This window comes from Medicago sativa, chromosome 8 (assembly GCF_051527215.1).
Source record: "Medicago sativa cultivar Bolivia chromosome 8, Bolivia_mono, whole genome shotgun sequence".
Taxonomy (NCBI): Eukaryota; Viridiplantae; Streptophyta; class Magnoliopsida; order Fabales; family Fabaceae; genus Medicago; species Medicago sativa.
In genome coordinates this window covers 19845421-19863876 of record NC_140756.1, presented here as the reverse complement: position 1 = coordinate 19863876, position 18456 = coordinate 19845421, and the positions used below count along the sequence as shown (strand labels likewise).

The following is an 18456-nucleotide window of genomic DNA, read 5'->3' as shown; positions in this document are numbered from 1 at the left end:
ATTAATAAACCTCCAACAATAAAATACTTGCATAAATACGATACATAAAGAATAAGGAAAACCTTTGCGACGATCCCCATCCTAATATGTATCAGAGCCCTAGACACTTGAGCCATACCTACTAATCTTCAGAACCTGCAGGTTACCCATACGAAGGGCAACAATTTCAAGCAGAAGGGGTGAGATACACATCCAATAATAATAATAATATATAATTCATCAAATTAAGGAAAACAACAACAATTCAACAACAAGCATTATCAAGTTCATATATGCGTATATATATATATATATATATATATATATATATATATATATATATATATAACTCAGCATCATATTCATTTTCAACAACATTAAACAACATCGACAACAACACAAACGTCATTATCAACAATGAACACCAACTATTCAACCGACAACGACAACTAAGACAATGCAACTCCGACAACAACTAATGCATTATGCGTGTGGTACCAACTACGCGCGTTGAATGCAGAGCACGATTTGGCAAAATCGGAGCACGATTTGGCACAGGCTATTACGATTTTTGCACCATTTTTCACCCCAAAACCCAATTTTTGATCCCCTAATCACCCAAAATGAATTAGAACAATGTTTACAGGTTCTATATACAACATAGCAACCAAAACAACATAGAAACATGCATCAAACAACACAATTCATCATATTTTCCTCAATTAACATAAAACTTCTAACCCTAAAACCAAGAACAACAATTCATCAAAAATTACAATTATATATACATATTATTGAAAGGAATCCCACCCTTACCTTAACTCCGTAAAATCTACAGCAAGAAATGGTTGGATTCTCTCTTCCTATCTCTTCTCCTAGATTTCTCTTCTTTCTCTCAAAAACTCCCTTTTTCTTGTTTGTACGTGAAAATGTTTTGTCTGACTTTTCTTTCTTTTACTCAAAAACTATAACATCCCCTTTTCTCACTTAACTCCCACTAAACTCACATAATGACTACTTAATTCCCATTAACCAAAATAATAATATTTTACTCCTATTTTATTAAGTAACAACATATATTTAAATAAAACACATCACACCAAAAGTCATATATTTCACATAAAATCATATATATAACAAATAAAGTCATATAAAAATATTCACACATCTACTACAAATAATTAAATAAAAATGGGGCGTTACAACTCTCCCCAACTTATAGAATTTCGTCCTCGAAATATTACCTCAAGCAAACAACTTAGGATATGACTCCCGCATCTTACTTTCCAACTCCCAAGTTAGACTTTCACCAGTTACTCCACTCCAAACAACTCTCACTAGAGGTATCTCTTTGCCTCTCAACGTCTTCACCTTGCGATCATCAATCCTCAAAGGTAAAGTCTCCACCGTAAGGTTGTCTCTAACTTGCACATCATCTCTAGGAATAACATGCTAAGGATCTGCTACATATTTCCGAAGTTGCGACACATGAAACACATCATGCAAATTTGAAAGATGTGGTGGCAAACCAACTCTATAAGCCGCCGTGCCAATTCTCTCAGATATCTGATAAGGACCAATAAACTTTGAAGTTAACTTCTTGGACTTCAATGCACGACCCACACCGGTCATAGGGGTGACTCTCAAGAACACATGGTCACCCTCTTGAAACTCAAGGTCTTTTCTACGTTTGTCATGATAACTCTTCTGTCGACTCTGCGACGCTTTCATATGCTCTCTTATCACCTTGACCTTCTCCGTAGTCTGTTGAACTATTTCTGGTCCCAACACAACACTTTCACCCGACTCAAACCAACATAAAGGAGTTCTACACCTTCGACCATACAAAGTTTCGAACGGTGCCATACCAATACTCGAATGGTAACTATTATTGTACGTGAACTCTATGATGACTATCCCAAGCTCCACCTTGCTCAAGTACACATACCCTCAACAAATCTTCTAGCGACTGAATTGTTCTCTCCGACTGACCATCAGTTTGCGGATGATAAGCTGAACTCATCCTCACTCTAGAACCAAACGCCTCTTGCAAACTCTTCCAAAATCTTGAAGTGAACCTCGGATCTCTATCCGACACAATACTTGACGGAACACCATGCAGCTTCACAATATTACGAATATAAATTTCCGCCAACTGAGCTACCAGATAAGTAATATTAATCGGAATAAAGTGCACCGACTTAGTCAATCTATCGACAACAACCCAAATGGCATCATGCCCTCTTTGAGTATTCGGAAAACTCGTCACAAAATCCATGGAGATGCTATCCCATTTACATTCAGGCACATCTAATGGTGTCAACAAACCAGAAGGCTTCTGATGTTCAACTTTCGATTTCTGACAAGTCAAACACGCATATACAAACCGCGCAACATCTCGCTTCAACCCGGACCACCAAAACAACTTCTTCAAGTCATGATACATCTTCGTAGCTCCCGGATGAATACTCAAGCTACTCCTATGACCCTCTTCAAGAATCATCTTTTTCATCTCGTCGTTATCAGGAATGCATATCCTACCTCTGAATCTCAACACACCTTGATTATCAACTCGAAAATCACCATATGCGGTCTGATTACTAGCAACCATCAAGTCTACAAACTTGACATCAACCTTCTGAGCCTCTTTGATACTATTCAAGAAATCACTATTAATCTTCAACATGCCCAACTTCACACTCTGAGGTGCCAATTCACACACCAAGCTCAAGTCTCTAAACTGTTCAAGCAATTCAAACTCTTTCACCATCATAGCGGACATGTGCAATGTCTTTCTACTCAAAGCATCAGCAACAACATTAGCTTTACCTGGGTGGTAATTCAAACCAAAATCATAATCTTTCAACAACTCTAGCCACCTTCTCTGCCTCATATTCAACTCTTTTTGATCATATAAATATTTCAGACTTTTATGATCACTAAACACCTCAAATCTGGAACCGTACAAATAGTGCCTCCAAATTTTCAACACAAAAACCACAGCAGCCAACTCTAAATCATGCGTCGGATAATTCTTTTCATGATTTCTCAACTGCCTAGAAGCATAAGCTACTACCTTACCATCTTGCATAAGCACACCACCTAAGCCCAACTTGGACGCATCACAATATACCACAAAAGGTTCTTCTGGCTTCGGTAAAATTAAAATCGGAGCTGTCGTCAATCTTTGCTTCAACTTATTGAAACTACTCTCACACTGAGCATCCCACACAAAAGCTTTACCTTTACAGGTCAAGTGAATCAATGGAAGTGCCAACTTCGAAAATCCTTCAATGAATCTACGGTAATAACCAGCCAAGCCAAGGAGACTTCGAATCTCTGTAACTGACTTCGAAGTCTCCCATTGTGATACCGCTTCAACTTTCGAAGGGTCAACTGCAATACCACTACCATAAATAATATGGCCAAGAAAACTTACTTCACTTAACCAAAACTCACATTTCGACAACTTTGCATACAACTTCTTTTCCTTCACCACCTGCAAAACAATCTTCAAATGCTCTGCATGCTCTTCTTCAGATGCATTAGTAACACCGAAAGGCATCACTTTAAATTCATAGTGACCATATCGCGTCCTAAACGCCGTCTTCTGCATATCTTCATCCTTCACCTTAATCTGATGATAACCCGACCTCAAATCAATCTTACTAAATACACGAGCACCCATTAATTGATCCATCAAGTCATCAATTCTCGGAAGTGGATACCTATTCTTTATCGTCACTTTATTCAACTAACGGTAATCTATGCACAATCTCATGCTACCATCCTTCTTCTTTACCAACAATACTGGCGCTCCCCAAGGTGAAACACTCGGTCTTACAAACTTCGTATCAAGCAAATCTTCTAACTGCTTCTTCAATTCTGCCAACTCAGAAGCTGACATACGGTAAGGGGCCATCGACACAGGCTTCGTACCCGGAACAAGGTCAATTGAAAATTCGACCTCTCTTTCTGGTGGCACATCCGGAATCTCTTCAGGAAAAACTTCTGGAAATTCGTTTACAACCGGAAACCTATCAATCACAGCCTGATTCTCCACAGGCAAATACGCCATCAAAGAAAACATTAAGTTCCCTTCATGTTCCAATTGCTTCAGCTGCTTAGTAGATAACAATTTTGCTCCACTCTCTTCTTCGGCAGAGGAAAAGTACACTGACTTACTAAAATAATTAATATGAACATGGTTGTACTCCAACCAGTTCATACTAAGGGTTGCACAACAAACAACAAACAGGACAACAAGGACAATACAAAATTGTCACACAATACTACTAGGCTCGACACGACTCTAATAATTGGCCGGACTGACCAACTTGCTCTGATACCAATTGTAACACCCCGTTCTCACAACGTCGTAATATTAAATATAATATACATTAGAGTCAAACAAATAACGAGGTATTACACTACATATCAAAAATTCATCATAAATAGAAATAATACTATTTATTTAAACAACCATCAACCTCATAAATATCGCAGCGGAAATAATTTCTTTTAACATAATCCAGCGTCTGCATAACTTGGCACAAAGCCCTCAACAAAATCATAATTTTCATCAATATTATTCTTCAACATTAATAAACCTCCAACAATAAAATACTTGCATAAATACGATACATAAAGAATAAGGAAAACATTCGCGACGATCCCCATCCTAATATGTATCAGAGCCCTAGACACTTGAGCCATACCTACTGATCTTCAGAACCTGCAGGTTACCCATACGAAGGGCAACAATTTCAAGCAGAAGGGGTGAGATACACATCCAATAATAATAATATATAATTCATCAAATTAAGGAAAACAACAACAATTCAACAACAAGCATTATCAAGTTCATATATGCGTATATATATATATATAACTCAGCATCATATTCATTTTCAACAACATTAAACAACATCAACAACAACACAAACGTCATTATCAACAATGAACACCAACTATTCAACCGACAACGACAGCTAAGACAATGCAACTCCGACAACAACTAATGCATTATGCATGTGGTACCAACTACACGCGTTGAATGCTAAGCATTCCAGGGCATAAGCCCCCACCAATTTGGATGGTTAAAGCATCCCAGGGCATAAGCCCCCACCATGTGAATGATAAACATTTCAGGGCATAAGCCCCCACCAGTTGAATGACTAGCATTCCAGGGCATAAGCCCCCTCCAGAACATGAGTATGCAAATGGACTCGACTAGTGTATATCAACATACAACTCCAACAACATCTACGACAACAACAATGTGCCTAAGCATTTATGACACGTAACCCCACAACTTAAACAACATCGACACAATAACACCAAACGACGAAATTCATCGACATAGCACATATACATTAATTGATTACATTCATATCAAACCAAAACATTCTTTAAAACAAATCGAGTTTGATCAGTAAGACATAAGCCAAATACTCGTAAAACACTTCAACTGAATCCCTAATACTTAAGTTTGAAGTTGGGAAACCAACCATAAGTTTTTGGACTAACTCGGAATTAGTGTGCTGAGTTTTTCTTAAGTTTTCTCAAGACCCATCTGGACTATTTACATCATAACTCAAAATCTAGAAATAATTTTCTAGTCACTCCAAAGCCATTAGGAAGCTAACTCAATTATCTGCAACTTTCATGTTTACACCGAAAGCTAATTCAAAACAGAAACGGGTGAAAAAGACGCAAGAACGCGAAATAGGGAAAGCTGTCAAATCGGAGTACGATTTGGAAAATCGGAGCACGATTTTCTGGGTCAAAATTTGCATTTTCATTCGTAAATAATCGGAGCACGATTTGGCACAGGCTGTTACGATTTTTGCACCATTTTTCACCCCAAATCCCAATTTTTGATCCCCTAATCACCCAAAATGAATTAGAACATTGTTTACAGGTTCTATATACAACATAGAAACCAAAACAACATAGAAATATGCATCAAACAACACAATTCATCATATTTTCCTCAATTAACATAAAACTTCTAACCCTAAAACCAAGAACAACAATTCATCAAAAATTACAATTATATATACATATTATTGAAAGGAATCCCACCCTTACCTTAACTCCGTAAAATCTACAGGAAGAAATGGTTGGATTCTCTCTTCCTAGCTCTTCTCCTAGCTTTCTCTTCTTTCTCTCAAAAACTCCCTTTTTCTTGTTTGTACATGAAAATGTTTTGTCTGACTTTTCTTTCTTTTACTCAAAAACTATAACATCCCCTTTTCTCACTTAACTCCCACTAAACTCACATAATGACTACTTAATTTCCATTAACCAAAATAATAATATTTTACTCCTATTTTATTAAGTAACAACATATATTTAAATAAAACTCATCATACCAAAAGTCATATATTTCACATAAAATCATATATATAACAAATAAAGTCATATAAAAATATTCACACATCTACTAAAAATAATTAAATAAAAATGGGGCGTTACAGTATGCTTTTCTTGTGTGTAGAAGCAAGACATAGTACATTTCACCCACTTGGGTTGGTCCGGTGGTATTGGCTTGGGATCTGGGAGTGTGCTCCTCCTCGAGGTCTCAGGTTCGTTTCTCTCTAGCGCCAATTCAGGTGGGTTAATTTAGCTTCTTAAAAAAAAGACATAGTACATTTCATATACTATGTCTTGGGTTTGGTTTTGAGCTAGAAATGAAGCCAAAACATGCTTTAATTTCTTCATTTGGTGTAATAACCCTTTGGCATGTCTTCAAAGTGGTTAACACTATTTTCTTGTAATGGGATTGAGTACCTCTAGTACTCCCATTAATGAATTTGCTTATAAAAAAAATATACACTTCTAATTGGTTTGTTTCCAACTCTCTAATCTATTGAATTCCTTCATGGACTCTCCAAATAGGATTATGTCATCTGCAAAAATTATGTATATATCTATGTGCCAGCTCCTGCTCACTGGCGGAACCAGGGGTGCAAGGGGGTGCCATGACATCCCCAAAGTTTAAAAAAAAAATCATTTTTAATAAGTATATATACACATTTTTAACTAAATGTTATGTTATATATATATATATATATATATATATATATATATATATATATATATATATTAACGTTTGCATTACGTACAAGTTATGTCTTTACACTCTAGCAAAGCGGTTAAGCGCCCCACCTTTTAGCGTTAGGTCATGTGTTTGGTTCTTTCTTTGTGTATTTTTTGTATTTTTTAAACAAAACATGCAATGACAACATTGTAAAATGCAAGAATCAAACCATGGGTATGGAAGCAACATAGAAACAAACAAACCACTCAACTACAACTTTAATTGTAATTATTTTTGTCACAATAAAAATATGGCCCCTCTATAAAAAAATTTATGGTTCCGCCACTGCTCAGTTGGATGTGTTCTTAAAAAGAAATTCTTAGCCAATCCTCGGCTTATATTTTTTCAAAAGTGCAAAAGGTACTAGAATCACATAAAAAAATAGCACAAAAAGTTCTCAACCGACCAGAAAAACACAAAAATCTCCCAAATTATCCACACAAACAAAGAAGAGGAGGGCAATACCATTCAAAATAAATAAAAGGGTGCTCAACTTATATTAAAACAACCCTAGAAATTCACAGTTTATATTAAAACAACCCAAGCAAATTCACAATTAATGCATAGTAAAATATTGTTCGAAGGACCTGGAGAGAATTTTGTTGGGTTGAATTTATATAGAGTTATGTTTTGGTTTTAAATGAACCTCCCCTAAATGGACGGTGAAATTAAACCCCTCAAATTAGTCGGTTATTAGACTAAATATCGAGATTTAAAAAAAATACCGTGCTTGTGCACCGTAAAACAGAAGGAAAGGTACCAAAATATAGGTGTGATCACACTTACGTTCGAAACCTTTGATGTGGTCCCCAATCTGTCACTAATAATTGTCAGATGCTGTTTTAAAAAATGATTGTAAGATTCTTTACTTAAAAAAGAAAAGAAAAAAATGAGTTTAGTGATGGGATCAAACCCTAAGCCATGTGTACCGAGCCAAGGTCATTAAATTCAACCTCTTTTTCATGTAAAAAAAACCTCTCTTTTTCTATCGAGTTGTCAGTTTAAATTCAATTATATGGATGTTGATGTGAGTAGATTTGAGGAGATCATTACCTACTCAAATTGTTTTCAATTATTTGGTATTAAGTAACGTTCAAATAACTAGAAAGGCAGAAGATAACAATCCTGATCATATCTCAACCAAGAAAAAAACAATCTTGATTTGCACACCCTTGTTAGTTTTGCCTTTCATGTTCTCCTTGGTTTCCTCCAATTAATGAACCCTTAAAACCTCACTCCATTTCAGGTTCATCCTGAGACGTGTCCTTTATATCCATTTTCTAGCTATCTTGCCTATTACTTGCTCCTTTGGGTTGGGCTTAAATTTTCTGTACACTTTAATTAGAACTAAAAATACTCTTATGGAAGTCTTTGGTTTCCTCTCATTGATTTCTATGGTCTTGATGTTGCTACTACCAGATCACAATAATTAGGGAGAATCATTAAAATATATTGCATACACATTATTGTTCCTTATTCATGTCGTCGCCTTCATTATCAGAGCCGCACGTATGATGAGAAGGGTGGCGCCTCCACTTCTAACGTACCGAATTAAGTTGGCATTAGTTTGTACACCATCCGGTCTTTAATATAAGCAAAAATCCACCATTTAGATACATTCAATTAACAATCACTGCTACAACATAATGAATTTGTTATGCAACATTTTTGTGATCTGTGATTTGTAACACCCTACTTCTAATAAGCGGTAAAACGCGCGAATACATCTGACATATTCTAGAAATAGATGTTACGTCTTCAAATAAACCACAAAACATACATGCATAAAGATCATGTTACATAACATAGCAGCGGAATATACATATAATTCATAAACATCTCCAAATCTCAACTTAATACAAGTGTATCCTCCAAATCTCAACAACCATAACATCTCAAATCCAAATACATAATAGAATAAAACAACATGCAAGAACTACCCTAGATCAGAGCCCTAATCTAGACACTTGCATAGATAAAAGAGGAACTCCACTCCTCGGCAACATCAAGCAAAACAGACTAAGCATCCTGCACTCCATCTACCCGTCCATACAGAAACGTAGGCGGTCCACCACAGACCACTGAGGGTTAGCATTACATCATCATAATCCATAAAAGATTTAAACAAGAACATTGGAAATGAAAGATATATTCAAGAATACAAAATAACAAATCATACATGTATTCACAGTATTCATGATTCTCATACCATTCAAACCATTCCATATCATCATTTCAAGTTCATATCAACAAGTGTATCATACACGTATCACATATACATAACCCTCCCTCCTAGAACACTAGCATCACATGATCATTATTATTCCCCATCACTTATATTTCAAGCTATCACAATATTATCATAGCATAGCATGCATATTCAACCTCTAATCAAGTCATCAACAAAAGCTCATCATTTATCAACATCAATCAATGAAAACATTACTCACTTCATTACTCATCTAGCATGCTTATCTCAACAAGTACAATTCATCATATCGAAGTTATAAGCAAGCCATCATTATTATCAAAGAACATCACCACATCATATATGTATATATACATATACAAATCTCACCTCATCATTATTATTAAAATAATCATCATCAATTGATTCACCAAGTGTATAAGCACAAACAATTAAGACATGCAATTAGAGCATAATACAATTAGTCACAACCATCCACAAAATTCACCAATGTACATATACACCAATCCACAAAATCACAACATTCACCAAATTTCACCAATACACAAATTCACCAAGTCATATATTCAATTATGACACAACTCATCAATTATTCAAATGCATGCAATGTTCTAGACTCTTCTCTAGATGCATGTGGTACCAAAACACCTCAAGGTCGTCACCTTCGATGCAACAAAAACATCGTAATCACCTCCATTGGATATAAAATCCACCACCATCAGTCATGTATGCATCAACATATGACTCAACTACAAATGCATATGTTCACACAAACAATAATCACCTCACCATCACCAATACTTGTATATATGCAATCATTAACAATTCACCACCACATATCATATATACAATCAACAACAACGTCCAATAATCACACAACATGTAGTTGTCACATAAATACACCACCAATCATCTTCACATACACTACAAGAAACTTGTCATTTAGCAACGGCAGAAACCGTTGGTAAAGATCTCAAAATCCGTTGGTATAGGTCATAAAACCTATTTCAACGCCCACCTGCTACCGTCTAGGATACTATGCTTATACCAACGACAAGAATGTCGTCCCAATAGCTTATACCAACGGAAAATTAGCTTGATACTATAGATTTAGGAGCTATAGCAACGGCATTTTACACCTATTAAAAAGCTTTAGTCAACCTCCATATCCGTTGGTATAGGACCAAACTGTCCGTTGCTATAGGTTTTCTTTTTTTTTATAAATAAAACTCACCCTAATATAAATATTTTTTTAATAATAATAAAATTTTCATAATAATTCCTGACCAAAAAAATAATATATTCGGCAATACTTTTTTATTGCACTACACAAAATTTAAGGTAACATCAAAGAAAATTTCAATTATATGATCTAAGTAGTAAGTCTTAAAAACATATCAAAATAACAAAATAATGTCAATTTTATATAATAACCAACACAAATAGATACTAAATAAAAAAAACACTAGATGAGCCTAAACACATCCAAGATAAAAACAATTTCTAATCTTCCTCTCTTCCGTCTTCATCACTGCATCGACTTGAAGAATTTATCTGGTTTGGAGCACTAGCACCATCTAAGGCCTATTAAAAATAAAAAGAAAATATGTTACAAACTCTACTTAATTCATGTTCTCATAATATTTGAAATTTGAACTCGAAAATATCAATTATATAATATACATGTTTTGCAGCTTGTAAAATATCATTCAAATCTTCTTGAGATAATAGATTTTGTATCACTCACATCATATTTGCCATAAAAACATTTGTCCTCTCTTGACTTTCTCGCATTTTCTTAAGTTCATCCCTCAATTCTTGATTTTCAGACAAAGAAGCTTTTGATTTCTTAGGTTTGGGAATATTGCCTATACAACGCACATGTCTCCTCTTTTCAGCTCCTTTTACTCGGGAATAAATGTCATTCTTCCAAGGCATATGACTTTGTGTCCCAACCGATTGAGAAGTTTCTACCTAATTATTATGTTTGTTTAGTTCTTCCTGAAAAATTATAAGATATATAGATTATAAGAATACATTTTAAAATAGAATTCATTAATATGAAAATCAAAACAATTGAAAAGGGTCACTTTTATGTCATAATCAGAATAGAAATGTTCATTAAAATAGAACAATTGAACATAATTCAGAACAGAATTTAAAACAGTGTTCATTAAATTAAAACAAAATTCAGAACATAATTAAATTAGAACAACTGAACCAGAACAATTAAAACAGAATAAGCAGGATCGAAGTAATGGTTGTGGATGGTCATTCGAATAGGGTACCGCTCATTCGAATATATCAGTTATTTGTAACAACTAGTTCAATTTTACCAACAATAAAAACACACAGAATCATGACAAGAAAATCCGAAATGAGGCCAATATAAAATAACAAAATCCCCCACCTGAATGGCATCATAAAAATCATTCAAAGGGAACTAACTGAACTATACTTGCAAAACAAACTTCAGAACAAAATTCAATCAGAACAACTGAAACAGAACAATTGTTACAGAACAATTAAAATTGAATTAGCAAGGCAAATTTTATGTCACAATTAGAACATAATTCGGAACAATTAAAACAGAACAATTGAACCAGTTTCAATTCTTACGGTCATAATTCAATTTTATACAACAGTCGGGGATCCAATTTCATTGATTTAACATATCGGTTCAATATAAGTTATAGAATCAAAAAAGGTATGAACGAAAGAAATTCTTACTATAAATCTTGCAGCATGTACATTAACAATTGAACCATCTTTACGAGTAGGTGTATCAATGTAAATCTCTTTGCGTGTGGGCGACACTCCTTTGGCTTTTTCTTTCTAATTCCAAACAAATGAAATTATAAGTAATTTGTTTTATAAATACAATTTATTCAATTATAAGTTTAAATATTAACTAACCTTCTCATTGATCAATTTTGGGAGACTTTTTGTACCCATGCAATGAATATCTTCATATCTTTTACGATTCTGACTATCATTTTACTTTCTTTCTACAATTGATACAACATAATGTTAGTCGAGAGAAGGAACCAAGTTCAAAGATTTTTATAGTATGACAATATCTCTTTTAAATTTGACTTACTTGTGCCTCTTCAGAAAACCAATGATGAACTAATTCACGATATTGACTTCCGTCAACTCAAGAAACTAGTAAAGCATTGGCTAAAATGCACTTTTGGCCCCCCAAGTTTTCAAAAGTTGCGATTTTTGCCCCCCTATTTTGAAAATAGCACTTTATGCCCCCCAAGTTTCAGCCCCTTTGCAAAACCATGACCCTTGATTTTGACTCGGTCAAAGCTGACATGTCACGTTTTTTTTTTTTGCCATATAGACAGCCTATGTGGATTTTTGAAAAAAAATATTTTTGAAAAAAAAATATAGTAATAAAGCTGTTTGCATAGAAATGCTTGCAAAATCAGTGATTGCAGCATAAGTTTTTTACAACCACATTTAGATAGCACAAAATAAATGTTTGCAGCCATTTAACAACCAGATTAAGACAAAATAAAAGAAGTGCTTGCAGCATAAGTATTTTTCAACCAGATTAACACAAAATAAGGAGTCTTAAGCAACATACGTGCTTTGAAATGAGAGTGGGATTTGGAGTTTGGACTTAACCCTAATTCCCAATTGGATTTTGGTTTGTACGGTTTCTAATCTGGAATGAAGGGTCATGTGAGAAATCTCACATTTTATGGTTTTTATTTTAATTTTAATTGTAATAATAAGTGTTGGCAAAATTTTAATTTTAATAATATCCAGCATGGCCAACAAAAAAAAAACCTGACATGTCAGCTTTGACCGAGTCAAAATCAAGGGGGGTCAAGGTTTTGCAAAGGGGCTGAAACTTGGGGGGTATAAAGTGCTATTTTCAAAATAGGGGGGCAAAAATCGCAACTTTTGGAAACTTGGGGGACCAAAAGTGCATTTTAGCCTAAAGCATTTGCAACTTCTTCTTCCGTTTTACTTGCGTCAAATGTCTTTCCTTTTATAGAACACTTCCATTGTTTCCACTTCATATTCATCTCATGTATCACATATTCTCTTGTAGTCTCATTCATAGGAGGATCAAACCCAAAAAATTTCTACACATATATAGATATGTTAAGTAAATACAGCATTAGTGATAAAAAAAATTGGGTACATAATTATTCAAATATATTGTTCATATAATACTTCTATTTGCAAAACCATGTCATTCTTATTCTTAGAAGGCATATCTTTCCAAGATGTGAGATTAATTGGAGCATCAGAACTAAACATACAACTAATATTACTCTTGTTCAACTTCCCAAATAACGACTTGAACATCTAACCAAGTGTGGAGTACCAAAGGATGTCTAAGGCATATGTCGGAATATATATATTAGAACCCAGAAGATGTCTTCCCTTGAAATAGCATGTGTAGAGTACCAAAGGATGTCTAAACCATATGTCAGAATATATATTAGAACTCAGAAGTTATGTACCTTCTCTAAAAGATGAAGGCAATCTTGATTTCCTTCAAATTCAACTTAGGCTCAATCAATTTCGTCTTGAATATGCTGCTGAAAACAATCAAAAAACAGCCAAAGGAACATAGCAGCTGCGCCCCTAAAAGCACACCAGAAGCCACTGATTCTGCAGCAATAAAACCCCCAAACCTGTGAACAAACAAATAGCTCTGCAGAACCCCAAAACGGCAGCAGCCTGCTGCCTAACCAGCTAGCAGCCACACGCACAACCTGCTGCAATCCTTCATTTGCATAGGTTTAAAATGATATATTTTCCGTGATTTTGAAATAAAAGATTGAATCCTCTCAGTAATCTAAACAGTTTAGCTAATCTCAAGAGGTTTAAATTTAAGCATGAATAAACTTATTCATTTAAGTTCTATAAAGCTACGAAAAATAAGTACTATCACGTAACAGTTTTAAGATCCACAAGCACAAATATTAAAACCAAGAATGAAAGTTGATAAAATCTAAAAAACTTTTTGCTTTACTAGGTTGTATTGTCCCTCTAGCAAATAAGGTTCTGTTGCGGATAGTGAAAAGCAAATATATACAGATCCAATATCATTTGATTAAAATTCAATATAGGTAATGGTATGATGTCTTACCATGTGAAGTTCATCTGCTCCAGATACATGATGAAAGTAATGCAGAGAATTTTAGCGGCAGAATCAGGTCACAGGAACCTTCTCTTGGAGCTCTCATCCTCATAAGAATATGCCTGCTGAAGTATTAAACCAATAACAATTATTAAACATAATTTGTAGAAAAAATATATGCAGTAACTCTAAAATGGTAATTATGATTAATTAAATATTCTTCAAGATTATAAAAAGGAAAAGCATTTGCATAGTATTGTAGCTATGCATCAGAAAGCAAGGCATATAAGACATATGGGTAGAAGAAAAAGAAAACTATCCTTGTTATAGTCAAGAACTCATTACTTGTCTATTTTCATTTCCTTAGCCATCATGACTTGATCTAAAAATGCCTTGACTGAACGATGGTTGTCCCTTGATTTTTCTTCCCCTGTAAAGCAAGCAAAAACCAAATGTTTCATCATTTATCATCCAAATCATAGTTACTGAATTTTTTTTACTTTCAGATCAAGTTGAAGAGTCCATATGACATAGTTTTCAGGGAACTTTTTGCATAGTAAGTGATCACTAAATAGGGTGTATTAAGAATTACTATCATTGACGGCTGGCTGAACATAATAACCGAATTCATAAAAGAGAAACCACAAAAAAAAAATTCAGCATATACAATGAAAAATACACTAACAAAAAACCACAACAACACAACCTTACAAATCTAATTGACCAAGCAGATAACAACCCTAAAATCCAAAATCACAGCAAATCAAATATGAAGGAATACATGAATCAAAAACCCCAAATCAAAAACCCTAAAACCCAAAATTACAAGATTGCAGCACACAAATCAATTCAAAAACCCCAAATCAGAAACCCTAAAACCCCAAATCACGAGCTTCCAGCACACAAATCAATATATAAAGATGGATATTATGATTCACTTGCCTTTTTGGGTTTTAAGTGAGAAAGAGGACTGAGCAACCTACCGTGACCAAGTGAACGTGATTGTTGCTGATAAAGGGAGAGATTGATGCAAGGTTACCTTCAGTAACAAACACAATAATGGATTGTAAAGAAATCATGGTAAAAAATTGGGTAAAGGGAAGAAACAAGACAATTGTTATCTGCGATTCTTTGAATTGAAATAGAGAGCGGCGTGAAGGGCTGCGCCGAGAGAGAGAAGGTGAGGGTTTCGTTCTTCCCTTTGAGAGAGAGAGAGAGAGGGAAGATAATAAGATCTGGGAGAGTGGAAAAAGGTAAAAATAAAAAGGCTTCCTTTTTGCGGGAGTTTTCAAACTGCCATAGAATAATTGGAATTTGTTCCATCACAGAATGAAAAAATCACTTTTTAAATCAATTTGTGTGGGTTTCTTAGAACCTCCCCAAATAAACCGCCGTTATGAAGCGCGTTTTTTGTAGTGGCCTATAGCAGCGGGGTATTGGAACATCAGTTGCTAAATTTTATCTACAACAACTCTTTTTTCCGCAGTTGCTAAAAGTGGCCGTTGCTATATGGCAAATTTCTTGTAGTGATAACATATAATAACTCTCCATAAAGGATTCACAATCAATTGATTCTCAAAAGTCGTCTTTAGTCAAGTTCGTCTCTCAAAATCACAACATTAAATAAATTGAACATTTAAGTCAAAACCAAGTAACCAAGCTCAATTGCCTATGCCATGTACTCCCACAAGTCACATATATATGTAGTAGAGGTTACATAAGCATTTCATCGGCCAAATACGACGAATTCAAGAAAAACCCAAAGTTCGTCTCACTTTTTCACTTTTCACAAAATTTTCCATTTTCAAAGCAAAACAAGTTCAAACTTGATGGAACCAATCACAACCATTTTTAGAAATCATATAAACATTATACAACTCTAATCCCACTTCAATTTCTGAAGAAAACGGGTTTTTGGAAAAATCGACGTTTGGACCGTTTTTACAAAAGTTAAACGATTTTCACAAATTCAAGTCCAAACCAATTCAACTCATGTTCCAATAGGATTAAAGGTGTAAACAGAGGTTAATTAAGTCCAAAGAAACATTTTAGAAGTATCGGATTGGTCCCCAAGTGCTCGAAAACAAAAATCAAAAGTTACTGAACTGGGGCTAGGACGCTTAAGCGTCCTCTGCACGCTTTAGCGTCCTAGTTCCAGAAAGTCCTGGAACAGCACGCTTTTGGAACGCTTCTGGGACGCTGATGGGTCGCTTTAGCGACCTAAGCACGCGAAAGCGTCCTTCATCAGAATTCCAGAACTCTGTTACGGGTTCTAACCCATTTTTACCCCAAAATCCAATTTTCAATCCCCCAATTCACCAAAACAAGTTCCAGAAAGTGTTTATAGGTCAAAATAGGTTCAATACACTTAAACACATACAAGTTTTGGAATTAAATCATCGACATAACAAAATTCACCAAATTATCACCACTTTCTCAACTTTCAACAATAATACAAAATCTCTTCATCAATTCATAAATCTTGATACCCAAAGCACCAATTCAACAACAACATGTTCCAAATCAATAACAACAACTAATGAGCACAAATTCATGCACAATTCAACATCACAACATCAATTCTCATCGAACTTGCTCAAGAACACAAAACACCAACAACTATGCATTTAAACATGTTAATTCACATACTAACATGCAATTATCATATAAATCATGTTCTCAAACATAACAACAACAATTATGCACGAATTTTACAACAATTAGGTTCAATTCATCAATTTAACAAAAATGGGTAAAGAGAAAAAGATATGAATTATGGTTGAAACCTAACCCTCTTACCTCTAATCACCAAGATTCTCTAACCCAAGCTTCAATTTAGCTCCTAGATGATGAATCCCCTTTTTGCCTTCTAACCTTTGTTGTTGTTCTTCTCTCTAGCCTCTATCTCTTCTCTTCTCCAATGAAATGAAATGTGAAATGTTGTAAAACCTAATTTCACCTACAACTAGAGTTTATATACATGCTTTACTCAATTGGGCTTATCTCTCAAACCTTAATGGGCCTAACCCATTTCTAATTCAACCTCAAAAATGTTACTACTCACTTACCGGTAAAATATAACACTAATTGTCACTTAACGGTAAATAAAATATTTACTACACCCTCTAGTAACTTGGTAGCTCAACTGGAAATCAAAATCCTTAAGATACTCCAACCATCTCCTCTGCCTCATATTTAACTCCTTCTGGTCGAACAAATACTTCAAACTCTTGTGATCACTGAACACCTCAAACTTAGAACCATACAGATAATGTCTCCAAATCTTCAACACATACACAACATCTGCCAATTCCAAATCATGAGTCGGATAATTCTTCTATGCACTTTCAACTGCCTCGAAGCATAAGCCACAACCTAACGATTCTGCATAAGCACACCACCAAGACCCATCTTAGAAGCATCACAATACACAACAAACGATTCCTTCGAATTCGGTAAAATCAACACTGGAGCTGAAGTCAACCTCTTCTTCAACTCTTGGAAACTCTTTTCACACTTAGCATCCCAAACATAAGCTTGTCCTTTCCGAGTCAACTGCGTCAATGGCAACGCCAACTTAGAGAATCCCTCAATGAACCTCCGATAATAACCTGCCAATCCAAGAAAACTTATAACTTCAAAAACAGACTTAGGTGATTCCCACTGCAACACTGCATCAACCTTCGACGGATCCACGGCAATACCACCTTTAGAAATCACATGACCAAGGAAACTCACTTCCCGCAACCAAAACTCACACTTCGACAACTTAGCAAACAACTTCTTCTCCTTCAAAACTCCCAACACAATCCTCAAATGCTCGGCATGCTCTTCTTTAGACTTCGAATACACCAAAATATCATCTATGAACACCACCACAAAACGGTCCAGAAAAGGATGAAATATTCTATTCATATATTCCATGAAAACACCTAGCGCATTAGACACTCCAAATGGCATCACAGAATACTCATAGTGTCTATACCTCGTTCTGAATGCAGACTTGGATATATCTTCTGCCTTTACTCTAATATGATGATATCCTGATCTTAA

General features: G+C 35.0%; 1 long non-coding RNA gene and 2 pseudogenes across 4 annotated transcripts; all 3 read right to left on the bottom strand.

Annotated features, from left to right (window-relative positions):
• Positions 1–1224: 1224 nt before the first annotated feature.
• Positions 1225–1710, bottom strand: LOC146897629 (uncharacterized; annotated as a pseudogene).
• Positions 1711–10796: 9086 nt separating this feature from the next.
• LOC146897628 (uncharacterized) lies at positions 10797–12986 on the bottom strand (annotated as a pseudogene). The gene is made up of 5 exons (XR_015023140.1): positions 12889–12986; positions 12210–12282; positions 12024–12128; positions 10977–11294; positions 10797–10877 (listed from the first exon to the last, which is right to left on the bottom strand). The product of XR_015023140.1 is annotated as an uncharacterized LOC146897628 (transcript).
• A 266-nt stretch (positions 12987–13252) lies between these two features.
• LOC146897627 (uncharacterized) lies at positions 13253–15926 on the bottom strand. 3 transcript variants are annotated; one of them, XR_015023260.1, is made up of 5 exons: positions 14749–15926; positions 14413–14528; positions 13781–14046; positions 13488–13651; positions 13253–13396 (listed from the first exon to the last, which is right to left on the bottom strand). It is a non-coding gene; the product is annotated as an uncharacterized LOC146897627 (long non-coding RNA). The 3 variants fall into 3 exon arrangements; XR_015023259.1 differs by having other exon boundaries at positions 13488–14046; positions 14749–14833; positions 15387–15926; XR_015023258.1 differs by having other exon boundaries at positions 13488–14046.
• Positions 15927–18456: the final 2530 nt, after the last annotated feature.